Below are 15895 nucleotides of genomic sequence, written 5' to 3' on the forward strand. Positions count from 1 at the left end.
ATCAAGGGAAAGTGAAGAGTGCACACAGCATTATCCATGTCCTCAAGGAGCAGCCTGAGCTGAGCAGGGAGGACTGAGAGAGTAACTTACTCCACAGTGAACCTGTGCACCTGCTGAGGAGATCCACAGCATGGATCAGGGTTCGTTTGCACTGCTGGGAGCACCAATTCCACAAGGAGGAGGAGGAGACCCTGAGGCTCTGTGCTGGACCCTGCTGTTTGCACCCGCAGCTGCCCCCCTAGTGGATGCCCCAAGTAAGCATGAGCTTAGCAGGATAAAGAATGTTTGGAGAAGGGACGGAGATGTCTATTCTTTCCTTCACCAGTTCTGCACTGAGGTCAGGAGTGGGCAGGGTAAGGGGACCCTTCCATCTGAAGCAGAGGTACTAGTAATATTCTTCCACATTTACACTTGGAAAGACTTTACACACAGTATTTCTTAAGTATTTGTGAGGGTTTATTTTTCCTCATGCTTTGTGAACAACTTGGAGTTCAGCTATCAGTAAGATTTACCTGAGGACATCAGAGCAGTGGGAAGAAGAATCCAAGTGGATACTTTCAACAAAGTGTGGGGCTCTTCTCAATTAGGTGTTGTGGCAGACCAGAGGATGGGAGGGGAGGCCAAGGACATCTCTTCCTAATGACAGTGAACCCCTGAGAGGAATCACTGTGGAGAGGTGAGTCTTCATCAGAGTCACCAGAAGTCTGGATCAAAGGGCGTGGATAATGTAGGGCAGGAACGTCCTTAAGGAAAGGGATTTGCTACATCTTGGGAGAAAGCAGAGTATCTCTGAGAGCACATTTGGGAAGGAATGTAGTTGAAAAGGTGGAAGATTTGCAACCACTTTTATTCAATCAGTGAACAAATGTCACTGAGACCCTACTCGCAGCTTGATTCGGTGCCAGGAGACATGAACACAGAGATGATTAAAGGGTATTCCAACTTTCCTGGAGCTCTCAGTCCAGCGACCAAAAAGTCATGAGAAGTGTAATGGGGGTGGATTCACTGGAGGAAGTGACCCGTGCTGCCTGGGGATGACCTCAGTGTTTCTCGTGGCCGCCCTTCTTTCTTTATCAACAGCTGGTGACCAATCCAGGTCCAACAACTGTGGCTCTCAGCCAGATTTCATCCTCTCATGATACAACTAACATCTGCAATCTATGTTGGCTCAAAGTAGCCAACACTGCCAACGTTTCCAGAGGAAACTGCTGATGTCTGTCTCTACTGTCTATGTCCTGGTCAGTAGGAGAAATGAACAGGCAAATTGAATAAGTCTTATAGTTTCACCATGTCACAACAATCAGGGACTATCTGTCTTCTCTTACAAAAGGCAATGCCTTCTAGACTTCAAATTCTCTCCCCATTTCAAAGACAATTTAAATATTGGTCATATTCCTAGAATTTTAGAACTTGGTGCTTTACCCTTACATTTCAGATCCAGTAAGCAAAGTAAAGGAGTAAAGCAACTTCCAAGTTTGCAGTGAGAATGTAGTGGGGTCTAGCAGTAAAATCCTGGCTTTCACGTGCCTGATATCTCTTTAGTGCTCTTAGAAACAGAATAATCTAACACTCCTTGACTCACTCCTCTATCCCATCATGTTGTACAAAATATAATATCTCTGCTCATCTAGATGACTTGGATCCTAAATTAGCTGAGTTCCACGAATGCATTTACAAAGCCCCTGTGGGTAAAGCACTGTGCTAATTCTACTGTGGGATACGAATGAGGGTACACATTCCTTACTGAAGAAAGTTTGAAGATGACTGGTCCCAGCTCAGCCTAGGTATCTCTCTGTAGGTAGAATAACAAGAGCAGACACCAATAGGTTCCACCTGCTGAAAGGCAAGATGAGGATGAGGTGCAACGACTCAGCTCAGTGTCCTCAACTCAATGAAGTCCACTGGCTTGTTTTCAGTTTCCTCTCCCCTGCCTTGCTTGGAAACTCTCTCCAGGTGGTAAACTGGAGCAAATGTAGGCTCATCTGCTTGTTTCTCATCTCTCAGGATCACTCACTGACCTTTACTGCCTGATGGCCAGTCTTTTGAAAATCTCTGTCTCATCTATTTTGTCCAGTTTATTGTTGTTGCTTTCTTTGCTGTTTCAAGTGGGAGAGTAAATCCAGTTTCTGTTAGTGTGTATTCGGGTGGCACCCCCTTTATAAAATCACAGTTGGAAAATATCTATCAAGATCCTGAAAAGAAACTTTTCCAAAATAAAAAGCACAGTCACAACCAGGGTAAGACTGTGAACGAAGGAAAACCCTTAAACTTGACTGATAAGGAGCTAATATCCAAATATATAAACAGTTTGTAGGACTCAACATCAACAAACCCCAAACAACCCAATTAACAAATGGGCAGAAAACCTGAGCAGACGTTTTCCCAAAGAGGACATACAGATGGCCAACAGGAAAAAAGCTCAACATCAACTATCATCAGGGAAATGCAAATCAAAATCACAGTGTGATGTCACCTCACACCTATCAGAATGGCTATCATCAAAAAGAACACAAATAACAAACACTGGCCAGGATGGGGAGAAAAGGGAACCTTGACACATGGTTAGTGGGCACAGAATTATCACATAACCCAACAATTCCAGTGCTGGGTATGCATCCAAAAAAACCCCAAAACACTAATTTGAAAAGATACATGCACCCCGGTTTTCATAGCAGGGTTATTTAGAATTGTCAAGATAGGGAGGCAATCTATGTGTCCATCAACAGATGAACGGATACAGAATATGAGGTATATGTAGTAAATGGAATACTTCTCAGTCTTAAAAAAATCAATGAAGTTTTGCCATTTGCAACAGTATGGATGGACTTGAAGAGTACTGTGCCAAGTGTAATAAGTCAGACATCACTTATATGTGGAATCCTCAAGAATACCACAAACTAGTGAATAAAACTAAACAGAAACAGACTCACAGACATAGAGGACAAACTAGCGGTTACCAGAGGGGAGCGGGGAGGGGGAGGGGCAACCTAGGGATCGGGATGAAGAGGTACAAACTATTATGAATAAAATAAGCTACAAGGGTATATTATTCAACACCGGGAAGATACTCAATATGTTATAATACATATAAATGGAATATAACCTTTAAGTTGTGAATCACTATATTGTACATGTGTAAATTATATAATAATGTATACCAACTCTACGACCAAAAACAAAAAGTGTATTTTAAAAGCACCATACCCGTTTTAAGGACAATGCTGGCCTGACTCTATGTTGGGGATTGCAAACCCCATAGCCCCTTGGCCAAAGGCTGAGGGAATGTTCCCTTGAGGTCTGTGGTGAAAACCAGTCCTTTGTGAGTGGAGATGCCTCTTGAAAAGCATGTCACCCTTGATTATTCCTATTCTCCAAAAGGTCCTTCAAAGGAAGGGTGAACGTGACTACAAAGTGGCCCAGTGGAAAGTTCCAGCTTTGGGGCTTTCATGGAGTATCTCTTAGGAAACACTGCTTCCAGGCTGACTTATGTTCCCTGAGGAACCAGGGAGAGACACCAAACATTTCAAATTGGTGGGCTACAACCCAGGCACTGAAAGAGGGGCAGAGATTCCCAGACCCTCTCTCAGGAACCTCATCGGTTGCTCCAAAAGAGACCCCACAAAGTCCTCCACTCACAGGATCTTCCTCCTCTTGGTGGTATAAAATGACCCTGTGCGTTATTTGCTAAGCAGGGGACACAGCGCTAGATTCTGCTGTTTCTTGGGTGTATTGCCATGCCAGTTATACAAAAGAAAAGAAAGACGGGAAAGCTAGGTGAGGTATTAGAAATATCTGTCTTCCCGGGGCTGCAAGAGGCAGTCACCTGGCCACACAGGTCTCCCTGAGTTTAAGACCTCTGGTGGTGGTTCTGCAGTAAAGGAATAAGCTGGTCCACTTTCTTTCCAGCAGAAAATGGGGAATGGGACTGGTCTGAAATAAAGTGTTCTTCATTGGCTGATTTGGGCCTTAATCCTCATCAACTATGATGGTTGTCAATTCAGTCTGGCCCTGGAAAGGAATACAGCATTTTTCCCCAAAACAAACTTAGAAGGGGAGTAGGAAGGTTTATCTTCCAGGAAAATGTATCTAGGAAATGCTCCCCAAGAATTTGCCCAAACTACTGAATATATTTACAGTGGTCTGTTATTAACCATTACCTGTCAGGAGAGTGTGCAAACACTGTCCCCCATTACCACAAATTGTGCAGTCGAGTTTCCTAAATTTGGAGAAATCAAAGGGCTCAGTACATCCGGAGTGCAATGGATAAGCCTTTTTTTTTTTTTGGAAAACCATCTTCCTAATCATGGGATCTCCCCGGCGCCTGTACCACAACAATGCAAGATACCAATAATAGAAGAAATTGTGTGAGAGAGAACATAGCATATGTGAGAACTCTCTATCTGCTCAATTTGTCTGTAAACCTAAAACTGTTCTAACAAGTAATGTCATAAATTTTTAAAAAAATGTAATGATGCAACACCCTCAAATCAAAGTGTTGCTGGCATCCTATAACTGCATAGTTAATACTAGCCCTTGAGGTGCACCAACCTGGAGTCTGACCAGGCCTATGCCATCAGCCTCTGCAGCCTGGCAGTTCCCCTGGAATCTGGCTGTGGAAACATGTAGGTCAAGGTGGCCGCAGAGCTCCATATGGTGCAGAGAGAACACTGGAATGTGGTGACGGCGGGGAGAAACCATCGGAGGGCCGAGGTCGGTGAAGATCCAGGACGACTCAGATTCAGCAGCTGCCCCACCCGCAGCCACAGAGCAAAGGACAGGGAGGACAGGAACTGAGAGCTACCGGATGAGGTCGCTGCCTGAAAGATAAAAGCAGCTCAGGAGGCTTTGGTCAATTTTGAGAATGGGAAGCAGGAAAATGAGTTGAAGTACGACTCGAATGTTCCGTGGTGGCTTGAACCACCAGTCTTCCAGGTAACAGCACGCTCGCATACTGTACTCACAGAGCCGCATTACACACTCTTCTGCTGTTGCCACGGGGTGAGAACGTGCCCCCCAACCCCTCCCTCCGGTTCTGAAAACACACTCAGACTGGCCACTCAGGACACGCTGTTCTCACATGGGGCACATGAGGGCCTTGATACCAGGGAATGGGCCAGGCCGCCTGCGCCTCGCCGCCTCGGGAGCCTCCGCTCAGGTGACAGGGGACCGCCACAGCCTCTGGGGCTGCAGCCCGCCCTGTGCCCCTCTTCCCTGCGCGTCCCCCTCCGCCGAATGCGAGGCTGGGACAGGCTTTCAAAAGTGGCCGACGTTCAAAACTTTAAAACTGGCCGCTGAGCCATATAAACGTCCAGAGGCTGGAAACGTCGACGGGGAGCCCGTGGGCCGCGCTGAGCTCCGCTCCCAGGACCCAGCGGCCGCCTCAGTCTCGGGGACGCGGGTGGGCGGAGAGGGGGTGAACCCGGAAAGCGGAGGAGGAGCACGAAGGGGAGGGAGGAAAGAGCCCAGAAGAAACACTGTCAGCTGCTCACACCCGACCTCACCCCTCAGGGCGCCAGCGGCCTGGGTGCTCGCGGTGCCACGGGTGGGGCCGCGGCCGCTTCGGCTCCCATCCGGTTCCCAACAGAGAGAGGACGCGCCGTCCCCCGACGAAGCCGGCAGCGCCCCGCGCGTCTACCCTTGCACCTGGGTCCCAGGGAGGGGACACCCCACGACGTGCCTAGCCCTGTCCTGAGGATGTTCAGAGCTGCCAGGGCAGCGGCGAGAGGACAACTGCAAAGAAGGGGAAAGGAAGTTTGGGGGTTTTTGGCGTTTGGGTTTTTTTTTTTTTCTGGCGGGAATTTTACCTCAGGGCAGAAAACTCTAGAAATGCCGGCAGAGCAGGCGCATTTGGGGGAGGCCGCCAAGCCCTTCCCTGTCGCTCCTCCCGAATGGACTTCGTGTCTTTCCACGACGTACAAACCTGAGGGCAGGCGAGTCAGGCGCCTCCTGGCGTCGCGGAGGAAGCGGGCTCGGGGCGGGGGGACAAGAGCGCCCGGCGGGAAGCGGGTGCGGGGCCCGCGGGGCTGCGCGCGGCCTGGCTCCGCGGCGGGAGGGGCGGGCCTGCGGCGGTTCCATGGTGTAATGGTGAGCACTCCGGACTCTGAATCCAGCGATCCGAGTTCGAGTCTCGGTGGGACCTTTCCCTTTAGGCCGCGCCGGCGTCTTTTACTCCCGCAGCCAGAACTCAGTCTCCTGCCGAAGCCCGCGTTCCTCCGGCTCCTGTTCCTGCCACCGCAGGCACCTCGCTGCCGCGTCCCTGACCTCTGCCGGCTCCTTCTCCAGAAAACCGGCTTCTCCGACCTGCGCGGTCCACATGGGCAGGTGGCGCGCAGGTGGGGGACGAGCCCGGGCTGTCCCCGCTGGCCCCGGGCGGTCAGCCCGTCTCTGGCCATCGGAGGCCCGGCCCCGCCGCCAAGCGGCGCAGCGACCGAGCCAGTGCCACCCCGCCGTCGGGGCCCCCTGGGTCTCGGGGGTAAAAGGCAGAGGCTGCGCCGCCTGAGTCCTGCCCCGCGAGGGGGCGTCACACCGCAGGCGTAACTGCGCGCTTGTCCCTGTGAGTCAGGGGTCGCTGTGGGGGGCTGTGATGTCGCTGGTCAGACAGGGTGACAGCCTCTTATGGTTCCAGACCCGAATGGGTAGTGCTGTATTGAGGTGCCTATTCTATTCTGAAGTTTGATTGATCCTATTCCACTGTGTTCCGATTTTATTCAGAATTTCTAGCTCCTAAGTCTCCATTGGACACGAAAAGCCGCTGTTAGGCTGAGATTTCAATCTTGACCCCAGGAAGTCCCGTGCTTTCCTCCCAAGCTCAGCCAGAAAGAGGAGAAAGGCCAAGGATTCCAGCGTCTGGGGAGACCAGGGCTCCCTGACCCCTCTCCACCCAGGCCTTTGAGACACTTGCAGAGCTTATCATCAAGGCTAGCCTGTAGTGAATATACTTTGGATAGATTTGGGTGGAAACCAGATTTATTTTTTTATCATTATAAACTTAAATTCCTTTTTCAAATGTTGCCTCTGGATATGGAAAACACAATGTAACACATAAACCTTTTGTGCAAGGCCTTCTGTGGAACAGCCACATGGATAAGAACTAGCCGAAGAGAGTATAAAACATAATAATTTATGTGTACCCCAGAACAGTGACAAAATTTTAACACCTGCTTTCGTCAATTGTGTTATGATTGGCATTGTTGGGTATTTCTTTATTCTTTTGTCAATATAGTGTGGGGAAAAGCAAAGGAGGCGGTATAAGATATTGTATTTCTATTACTCCCAGTGCCCTTAAAAACAAAACTAGTGGTATTAGAGAAAAGAGTCTCAGTTGAAAGACAGACATTCAATCAAAGCCTGTAGTTCTGAGTTTGAATTGTGAGTGTGAATATATGTGAATGCATGAACACATACAAATATGAGTATGTATTTGCTAGCTCTGTCCACTGCAAAGGCCTAGAATTCAACCACTTCCATTGAGTGTCTTTAGGTTACACAATTTGATTTGGGAATAATGTTTTTCACAGAAAGGAATCAGAGATTTTGAGAGATATGACTGAGTCCCGGTCAGGGACAGATGAGACAGAAGCACCTTGTCATAGTGATATCTACAAAGGTCTCAAAGACTATTAAAATCTTATGAAAAGGAGAAAGGAGCCAGCTTAAAGGCACATTCACTGCTGAAAGAGAGGATCATTGGTGTATCAGTAAGGACTCTATTGCAATGAATTGAAATACTTCAATGTGTTTGAAACTTTGATTTCATATTAGCACAGGGGGAAAAAAAAGAAATAAAAGAAACTAGTTGGTGACCATGGAGGATGCTTGGGGAATTGCTCATTAAGCTGCAGTTTTCTTTACAGAGGGAACCACTAAGTAACTACACAGTATTTAGTACTAAGGGGAAGTTTTTTTACATGCAAGTGTACCAGCTAGATAACACATGGCCATGGAATATCACCATTTTGCTCCACATAACTAGTTCACGGATCTAGGCCTTGAACTCCAAGGGCTGCTAACATTATTTGAGGAAACACACAGGAGTTGATGTGCCTCCTGATCAGAGAGCACACACCACTTCTGAGGTGCCCTTGCCAGGATACCAAACACAATCTCCTCTGCCTCTGTATCTACTGTGTCCAAAATAGGGGCCACTAGACACATATGGCTATTGAATACCTAGAATGTGGCTAGGACGACTAAGGAACTGGATTTTAATTATATTTAATTTATAATTCATGTGAATGTAAACTTAAAAGCTGAAGATATGCACAACATTTTTCTATTAAACACAACTTTAAAGCTTTGGTGGAATTATGTTTCCCTTAATGTGCAGCATTAATTAGCTGTGTAGAAGATAATATTTGTATTATTGTGTGCTTATACTTTTCAGTTTTCAATGTGGTTACTCGGAAAATTGAAATTACATATGTGGTTTGCAATTTCATTATATTCCAGCACTGCTTTAGATTCTACCACCAAAAAGAAAGTATGGAGGACGGAAGAATTTATTAAAGAACACCCAGTTATACAATTTACATTGTGGGAATGCTACAGAACAAACAACTCCATTTCTTCAACAAATGAATGCTTTAAAAAAGGAAAAGAAAAGGACAGCAAGAGACCAAGAGAGCTAGAGCAAGAGTGAGAGGGAAGGAAGCAAGGAAAGAAGGGGGGGAGGGACAACGGGAGGGAGGAAGGAAGAGGCAGGGGAAGAAAGGAAGGGAGGCAGGGAGGAAGAAACCCAGAGTAAATATGTGTGTAAAGACTTCAACACATATCCTACTAATTACAGTTTGTGCATTTTCTTTGGGTCCCATGAAAGAATAACTTAAAAACAATAATGGGAAATTTGAGCACTCTTTTATGACATTAAAGATGCTGAATTAATTTATGAACAATTATAATGCTATGATGAGAATACTTTCAAAAAGAGTCCTCATTTACGGAAACATACTGGCAAAATGACAGACGAAATATGATATCTGAGATTTGCTTTACAGAATATAGGGAAAGGTAAGTGGGTGGCTTGTAGTAAAACAAGTGCAGCCATAAGCTGATATTTGTTGGTCGTGGCTAACAAAGATGGGGATGTTCTTATATAATTCTATTTTGTGTACTATTGAAAACCTGCATTTGAAAAAGAATGTTAGGAGAGCACAGGTCCACCTAGGATAATGGCAGCAGGAACTCTCCACGTGCATTTCAGAGGGCTAGGGACTAACAGAGAGAGTCAAAGACAGCAGTCATAACCCTGCCCCAACCAAGGGCCAGAGGACACCGTGGACTCCAGTTGGTTTGTATTTAGCCAGGTGTGGGAGCCACACAGAAGTAGAGGAACCGGCAAAGACTCTGCACATAGAGGAGCACAAAGATAATTGACACACATCAGGGATCGATAAGGGCTGGTAAAATTTTAGAGAAAGCATCATAGAATAAGATATTCATACACTCTCAAAGCACCACTAATCAAATTACTGATTATAGACAGCAAACATGTCTTTCCAATGAATGGATCTCATGAAGCCCTGCACAACAGTGTCCAATGCTAAAATGACAATAGTGGTGACAGGCAAAGTGGACACTCTCAGCCTCCAAAGGGGCTGCACTAGGAAGCACACAGCATGCACTAGGTGGTGTTCTAGGCAAAAAGGTTTCCCCTGAATTTAATCATGAGGAAATGCTCAGACAATGGCAAACTGTAGGCCTTTGAGCCAGACAACTGACCTGTCCTCTGCAAACAAGTCAATGCCACCACCACTGAAGACAGCTAACAAAAGGTGAGGAGAGGCTTGAGGTTCCCAAGGACTAAAGAAATATAGAAGCACAATCTTTTTAGGCCTTTGGAACCCAAAACATCTCTTCTCCTTTTTGTGGTCTTAGTTGTGGAGACATTGACTGTTTGAAGAAAGACTGGCCAGCTGTCTTGCTCAGTGGCCTAAATTCTGCAGTTGTCTGATCACTACCTTGTAATGAAACTCAGGCTAAACATTTTCAGCAAGAACACTGCATAGTTAATGCCATCTACTCCTGGTCCGGTGCATCTAGTGGCAAAGAATGACCAGGTTGACATGTTGCCTTCTTCCAGTTGCTCCTGATGCTGGTGTGTGGAGGAGGCATATTGAGAGGAACAAGAGTTAAGGTCTCTCCAAACTGTGTGTCCATCAAAGCATTGGTCTCCTTATTGACTGATCACACTTGGAGGCTGATGGCTGGGATTTCTTCCATCAAATCTGTCTTTTGGAGTGTGGAAAGTGGTTGTTGGTTGGGATGTCGATTCTCAGGAAAGGATCCCTCCAATATTCTGTTGAGGCTTGAACTTGACTTGCTGTTGTAGATTTTTTTCATCAAATGGAAAAGGTACGTTTTATAATATGGATTCATCCAAACTAGCAATATCTTTTCTTAGTTCCTAGGGAAACTGGTATCTGCAAAAGACAGAGGGAGAGAGAGAGATGACACGGGAGTTTTCCTAGGTCCTGCTGATTCCTGAGCCTGGAGGGATGGCTACATGATGACAGAGGCCCGGGCAGGCTGAGCTCCTGTTGAAAGGAGGAGCTGAAGGGGGAGCCACAGGCTGGCTGAAGGGGAAAGTGAGATGCATAAGTTAGCAGAAATAGCTCCTGAAATTTTCATCCAGCCTGTGGAGCAGAATCTAGGGACCCCTATCCTCACCCCACCAGTGCTTGGTCATATTGCAGCTCAAGCTGCTGCAAAGCCTTAGCCAGCTTCCTACCACCCAATCCGCAGCAGCCACTTTACTCTTGAACCCCTTCATCTGAATCGAATGATGACATTCTCACATGTACCAGGGATGGATGTACTTAGCATCCCTCGTACACATTCAGAAACGGACTGCTATGGGAGCAGAAATGCTTGCTGGAGAAATACACTCTCTTCTACCTCTACATCCCTGCCTTCTGAGGAGGAGGGACCGGCTACAGGGAGAGCCCTGCAATATGAGAGCCAACAGGGACCTCAGAAGGTATCCAAGTCCAGTTCCACCTTTTACAGATGAGGAGCTCTGGTGCCAAGGAACTAAGGACTAACTAAAACCACGTGGCCTGTGGTTGCCAACCCTGGTCTAGGACCCAGGCCACAGGCCCTTTCCATACACTTGGGGGAACAGAGAGGAGAGGCTCCCATGTGGAGGTGTCAGCAATTAATAGAGGCTGTTTGGTCACCCTCCTGGACAGGGATCAGGCTCTACAGAGAAATCCTGCTCCTGAGGGGCTGAGGAAAGAATGGAAACAGGGAGAACTCAAAATGAAATTAGCAAAATGAGAGCAGGGAGTGTAACGGCGGCCCAACCCCTTTGCATCCCATGGACACCAACAGTCTATGAAGGTGATTTCATGCTGGATCCCCCGAGAGCATTGCTAGAAACGTTCTCAACCTCTAGACAAACACAACTCTGAAGTGAAAGGGAAAAAGCACTAGTTTTAGTTATACTAGATTCTCATCGCTGTTTTCTCTAACTTTGCCCAAAGAAAGAGTCTCTCCTAGTATTTTACACTAGTGTATAGACGGGCATGAAAAAGGATACACACAGGAGAATGAGGCCTAAGATTCATTATGGGGCTTTTGCATAAAGAAAGAATTTAATTAAAAACGCATTTGTTGAATCTGCAGTTCTGAGCCAATTAGTAGGCTGTGAAATCCATTTAGTAAATAGTGAACTGCAAGTTGCATTTTAACAGTAGAAATGAAAACACTCCAGTTCATTATTGTGGTAAGGGGAGGTACTATTTTATACTGTGGGTTTCTATGTAATGTGTATTTTTTATTCTATCTTGTACTATAAAAATTGTAAAAAACATTGGATCCAAACAGAGAGATTATATATCGAACCTACGTATCTATCTTTTTTCTCTTTGCTCTGAGCTATACAAATAGTTCTGTTGAGAGAAGAATGCTAATTCCCTTAAAGGCTGATCTTCAGCTTTTCTATGAAGTAGCCACACGATGGACACTGCCATACTGGTTACTGATGTCCTACCAGATCCATAGTCCTTCTAATCCCTAGACGCATATTAGCAGAGCTTTTAAAAATACTGATACCCAAACCTCACCACAGAACTTTACAATCAGAATTTGAAGAGATTGGGTTAAGGCATTCAAGTTAGATCAAAACTCACCCACTTCTTGTTTTCTAATTGCATGATTGAGAACTACTCACTAGACCTACACTCTTTCATACCATTCTTTTTCTTCTCTCCATCTAGTCCACCATGGACTCCTTTTCCACTGGCCCTAAAGATTTTTTGGCCTTTCTCCGACACTCCCACATAAATAACTTGCCTTCTCAATTAGATTTGTCTGAAGCAATGATTATCTTATATTCTTGTGTATCTAACTGGGTCTTCATACATCTGGCCCAAAGGTAATTCACTCCAATGCTCTCCTCCATTCCCTGGCCTCAGATTCCAACTCAGTTCATTTTTCTGGATTCTTACTGAACATGTAGAAGCAGTCATTTAGAAAAAGGGAGAGGTCTGAATGCCTATGCACCTCACGTCTATGCATTTTGAAAACCTGGCCTCTGCATCTCCTTTTGGCCACTGTCCCTTTAGTGTGCCATCTACTGTCCTCCATCTACTGTCCTCCAACTACTGCCAGCTCCAGTGAGTCCCTGGAAGCCCCATGCACATCAGCACAGAACTGCCCACCTGGAGCCGAGGAGAGCCCTGACTCCAGGCCAGTCCAGGACTCCCACCTATGACCCAGGTTCTTATTTAGTTTTTATAATCAGGGCTCTTTTCCTCAGTTTCAGCATTTCTTATTCAGGTGGAGAAGTTGAGGGTTAAGGGCTGTCCGAGGTTGGGTCCTCCAAAAGCCAACCCACATGCAAGTAATTCATTCAGTCGCGATCCTGGAAGGAAGAGGCAGTGGATTTGGGGGGGATGGGCAAGGAAAGGAAGCTGAAGAAACCAAGAGAATATGTGGTATCAGGCGAAGCATCATGTCTTCAGTGTCTTAAATGATGCTCTTCTGATGGAGGACCATGGATCTGAGCCTCCCTATGGCTGAAAGGAACGGTCAGAGGGAATATCAGGAGAGCAGTTACAGAGACTGAACAGGGTTCAGAGTGCAAACAGGAGAAGGAGATGGAAGGGCTGGCAGGGAGGCAGCCCCCATGGGAAACAGAGCAAAGACCAGACGAGGTAGCATCAGCTGTTGAGGGAACAAAGGAGGAAGAGGGAAATTGGTATGAGACTGAGCTGTAACCTTAGATGAAGAGTAAAAGGCAGGAGTGCATGGAAGAGCCTCAGGTGTGCTTACCTCTGTACCCTAAGCTTGAAGGCCAGGGAATCTGCATGCTAGTCTCCAGGTGCTGAACAGCAGTTTTCTTCTGATAATCTTCTGTTTCAGGACACTTAAGGCATGAATCTTGCTGCAGACCAGACAGTCATGCTTGCTGGCAGCTGAGCCCTCACCCTCCAGCTTGGGAGGGGTCTTCATTCCGATGGAGGCATCCAAACCCAGCTCTGACATAAAACCACAGACAACAGGATCCATTGTTACTCATGACCTTCCTGTGACTTATTCCCCCACCCAAGAGGGACAGCAAGTAAGGAAAGTGTCCAGGAACAAGAAAGGCCACCTGAAAGGCCATGGTCAGGTGAAGCCAATGGCGACACGAGTATTTTCTTTTTTCTTGATATTCCTTACACTACCCATAAATGGTAAGACTGCCAGTAGGCAAACATGCTCCCAAATAATAAAAAAAATGTCAAGAAAAATAGAATTGATAAAAAGTCCCTAGCTAGAAAAGGTAAAGGCAAGGAAATCATTCCAGATACAGGTTGTACTCTCTGGAGGAAAGAGAGTGTAGAGATCAGGCAAAGTCACAGTTGAAGGAAAACCTTGAGATAGAAGAGAATGCAGGAAGTCTCAAACTGGAAAATTTAAAAATATACATCAATATATATTTCACATATATATGCACACATACTATGTGTAATATTTATACATAGTCAATCTAAATAAGGCATGGAAGATATGATACAATGCAACAACACTCACAAGTGTGTGTGTATAAAGGAACGAATGCATGAGGGTGATGAGATATCGACTGGATCATTCTAACGGCCTCCTGATGAGCTGAGTTTGAAAAAGCAAGGAGGAAAATAAGAAGAATGAAAAAATGAAGCTCTGGTGGGAAACATGAACTGTTATATATGGGGGGGCAGGGATCCCAGGGTGGAGGAGTATGAACATAAAGTCCACAAAGATTATCCTTTGCTGCAAAGTCTGATGCAAAGCCTGGATTTATGCTGAGTCCTCTGTGGAAATTGAGTAGGAGACAGAGTGACTGAGCCAGCAGGGTTAGGTCTTGGCTGGAAATGTGGGAAGCCAAGGACGAGAAAAGGAGAGACTAGAGGGAAGAGGAGACAACTAAATACCACAAGACCTACTGGCACGTGGCAGGGCTGCACATCCCTGCACTCCCTGAGCACCTTCTATGAGACTCTCCCTGGTGCCACAGGGGCGCTCCTTTGTATCTCACCCCCACCGAGGATGTGGGGCTCTCCTCATTTCTCAGATGAGGCCATCACCTGAGGGATAAGCCCCAGGCAGCCCCAGGCTCCGGTGCAGATGTGGGGAGAGGTGGAGGGTAAGGATACATTCGTCCCAGGTGAAATGGATGTGAGGGTTTCAAAGCTCTTTTAAGACAATCTGAGCAGTGGTGGATCCTGGGGAGAAGAAAACTGAGGACACGGCCACGGAGCTGAGTGAAGAGGGTGAATCACAGGGAGTGTCGTCAAAGAGACTGATCAGTGCACTTCAAGGATGAGGGTGGCCCTTTATTTTAAAAGGAGAGGAAAACAAGAGGAAAATAACCTGGATATGAAAAGCAAACAGGAGACTGAGTTGTGGGGCCCTGTTTACATTGCTACAGAATGTTACTAATACACTGTTACTGAGAGCATCTAGCAGGGAAAAGTTGGCTTGAGCATAGATGTTGAAGGGAGAGAAAAATATTGGCCAACATGCCTTTCTGAAAAAGCAAAGGTAGATGGGGTCCAGAGAAAATGGAGATCATAAAAACTATGCTACCGCAGGAGAAACAATGCACGTGCAAGCATTTACTGTGTTAAGCACCAGAAAGACCTAATGGTTAGGGATTATATATTCATAGTAATTCTGAAGCCATTTTTACTGAATCATGCACTCTAGACATTACGTTGCTTAATATTCTCAACAACCATGGAATGAAGATAGAATTCTTCAAGAGTTCAGATGAGAGATGTGAGATGGAGACACCAGTTAAACACCAGGCATTTGCAAACCCAGGACCTGAGGCAGAGCTGGTCCTAAATCCCAGGTTCTTGCTCACTCACTCTGTTAGAGCATCACAGATTTCAACTTGACCTACAGCAGGTGTGGAAGAGGCCCCATTGCCTCCTCCACCCACAACCCTCTGATGACTAGAGCTTCTAATCCTTGTTTTTTTCTTACCTAGGAAGAGTGGTCCCTGGTTACATAATCAGTGTCGGTGTTAAAGCCCCCGATGGTGAAGGAAAGACTGAGCGAGGCTTTGCTGTCACCACAATCGAAATCCTGGTCCAGCCGTATTTGCAGATAATGGTATCCTGGGTGCTTTTCTGCAACTGTGCTTGTGAAGTTTGCACCTCTGACCCTTGGAAATTCACAGGCCCTCGGTGACAGTCCTCCCATGTGTCACCTGAAAGGGAAAGAGTGTGCAGTAGGACCAATCCAAGTTTTCCTTTGCTAATCCCTCCCAGAACGGATGTGCCTTCCTATCAGTGAGACCATCCAGTGACTCAACAATAAAGGCAGAAATCGTGTCCATGAAGGAGAGGTCATGTTTCTGGCTGGGCAGATGCTGGGATGGCAGTTGCTAGGCTGCAATATCCTTGAAATGAAAAATTACCCACTT

General features: G+C 46.3%; 2 non-coding genes across 2 annotated transcripts; one reads left to right on the forward strand and one right to left on the reverse strand.

Annotated features, from left to right (window-relative positions):
* Nucleotides 1-4161: 4161 nt before the first annotated feature.
* Nucleotides 4162-4327, reverse strand: LOC130842107 (U1 spliceosomal RNA). The gene has a single exon (XR_009050352.1). It is a non-coding gene; the product is annotated as a U1 spliceosomal RNA (small nuclear RNA).
* Nucleotides 4328-6067: 1740 nt separating this feature from the next.
* On the forward strand, nucleotides 6068-6139 carry TRNAQ-CUG (transfer RNA glutamine (anticodon CUG)). Its single transcript has one exon. It is a non-coding gene; the product is annotated as a tRNA-Gln (tRNA).
* The last annotated feature ends 9756 nt before the right edge of the window (nucleotides 6140-15895 follow it).

This window comes from Hippopotamus amphibius, chromosome 1 (genome assembly GCF_030028045.1).
Source record: "Hippopotamus amphibius kiboko isolate mHipAmp2 chromosome 1, mHipAmp2.hap2, whole genome shotgun sequence".
Lineage (NCBI taxonomy): Eukaryota > Metazoa > Chordata > Mammalia > Artiodactyla > Hippopotamidae > Hippopotamus > Hippopotamus amphibius.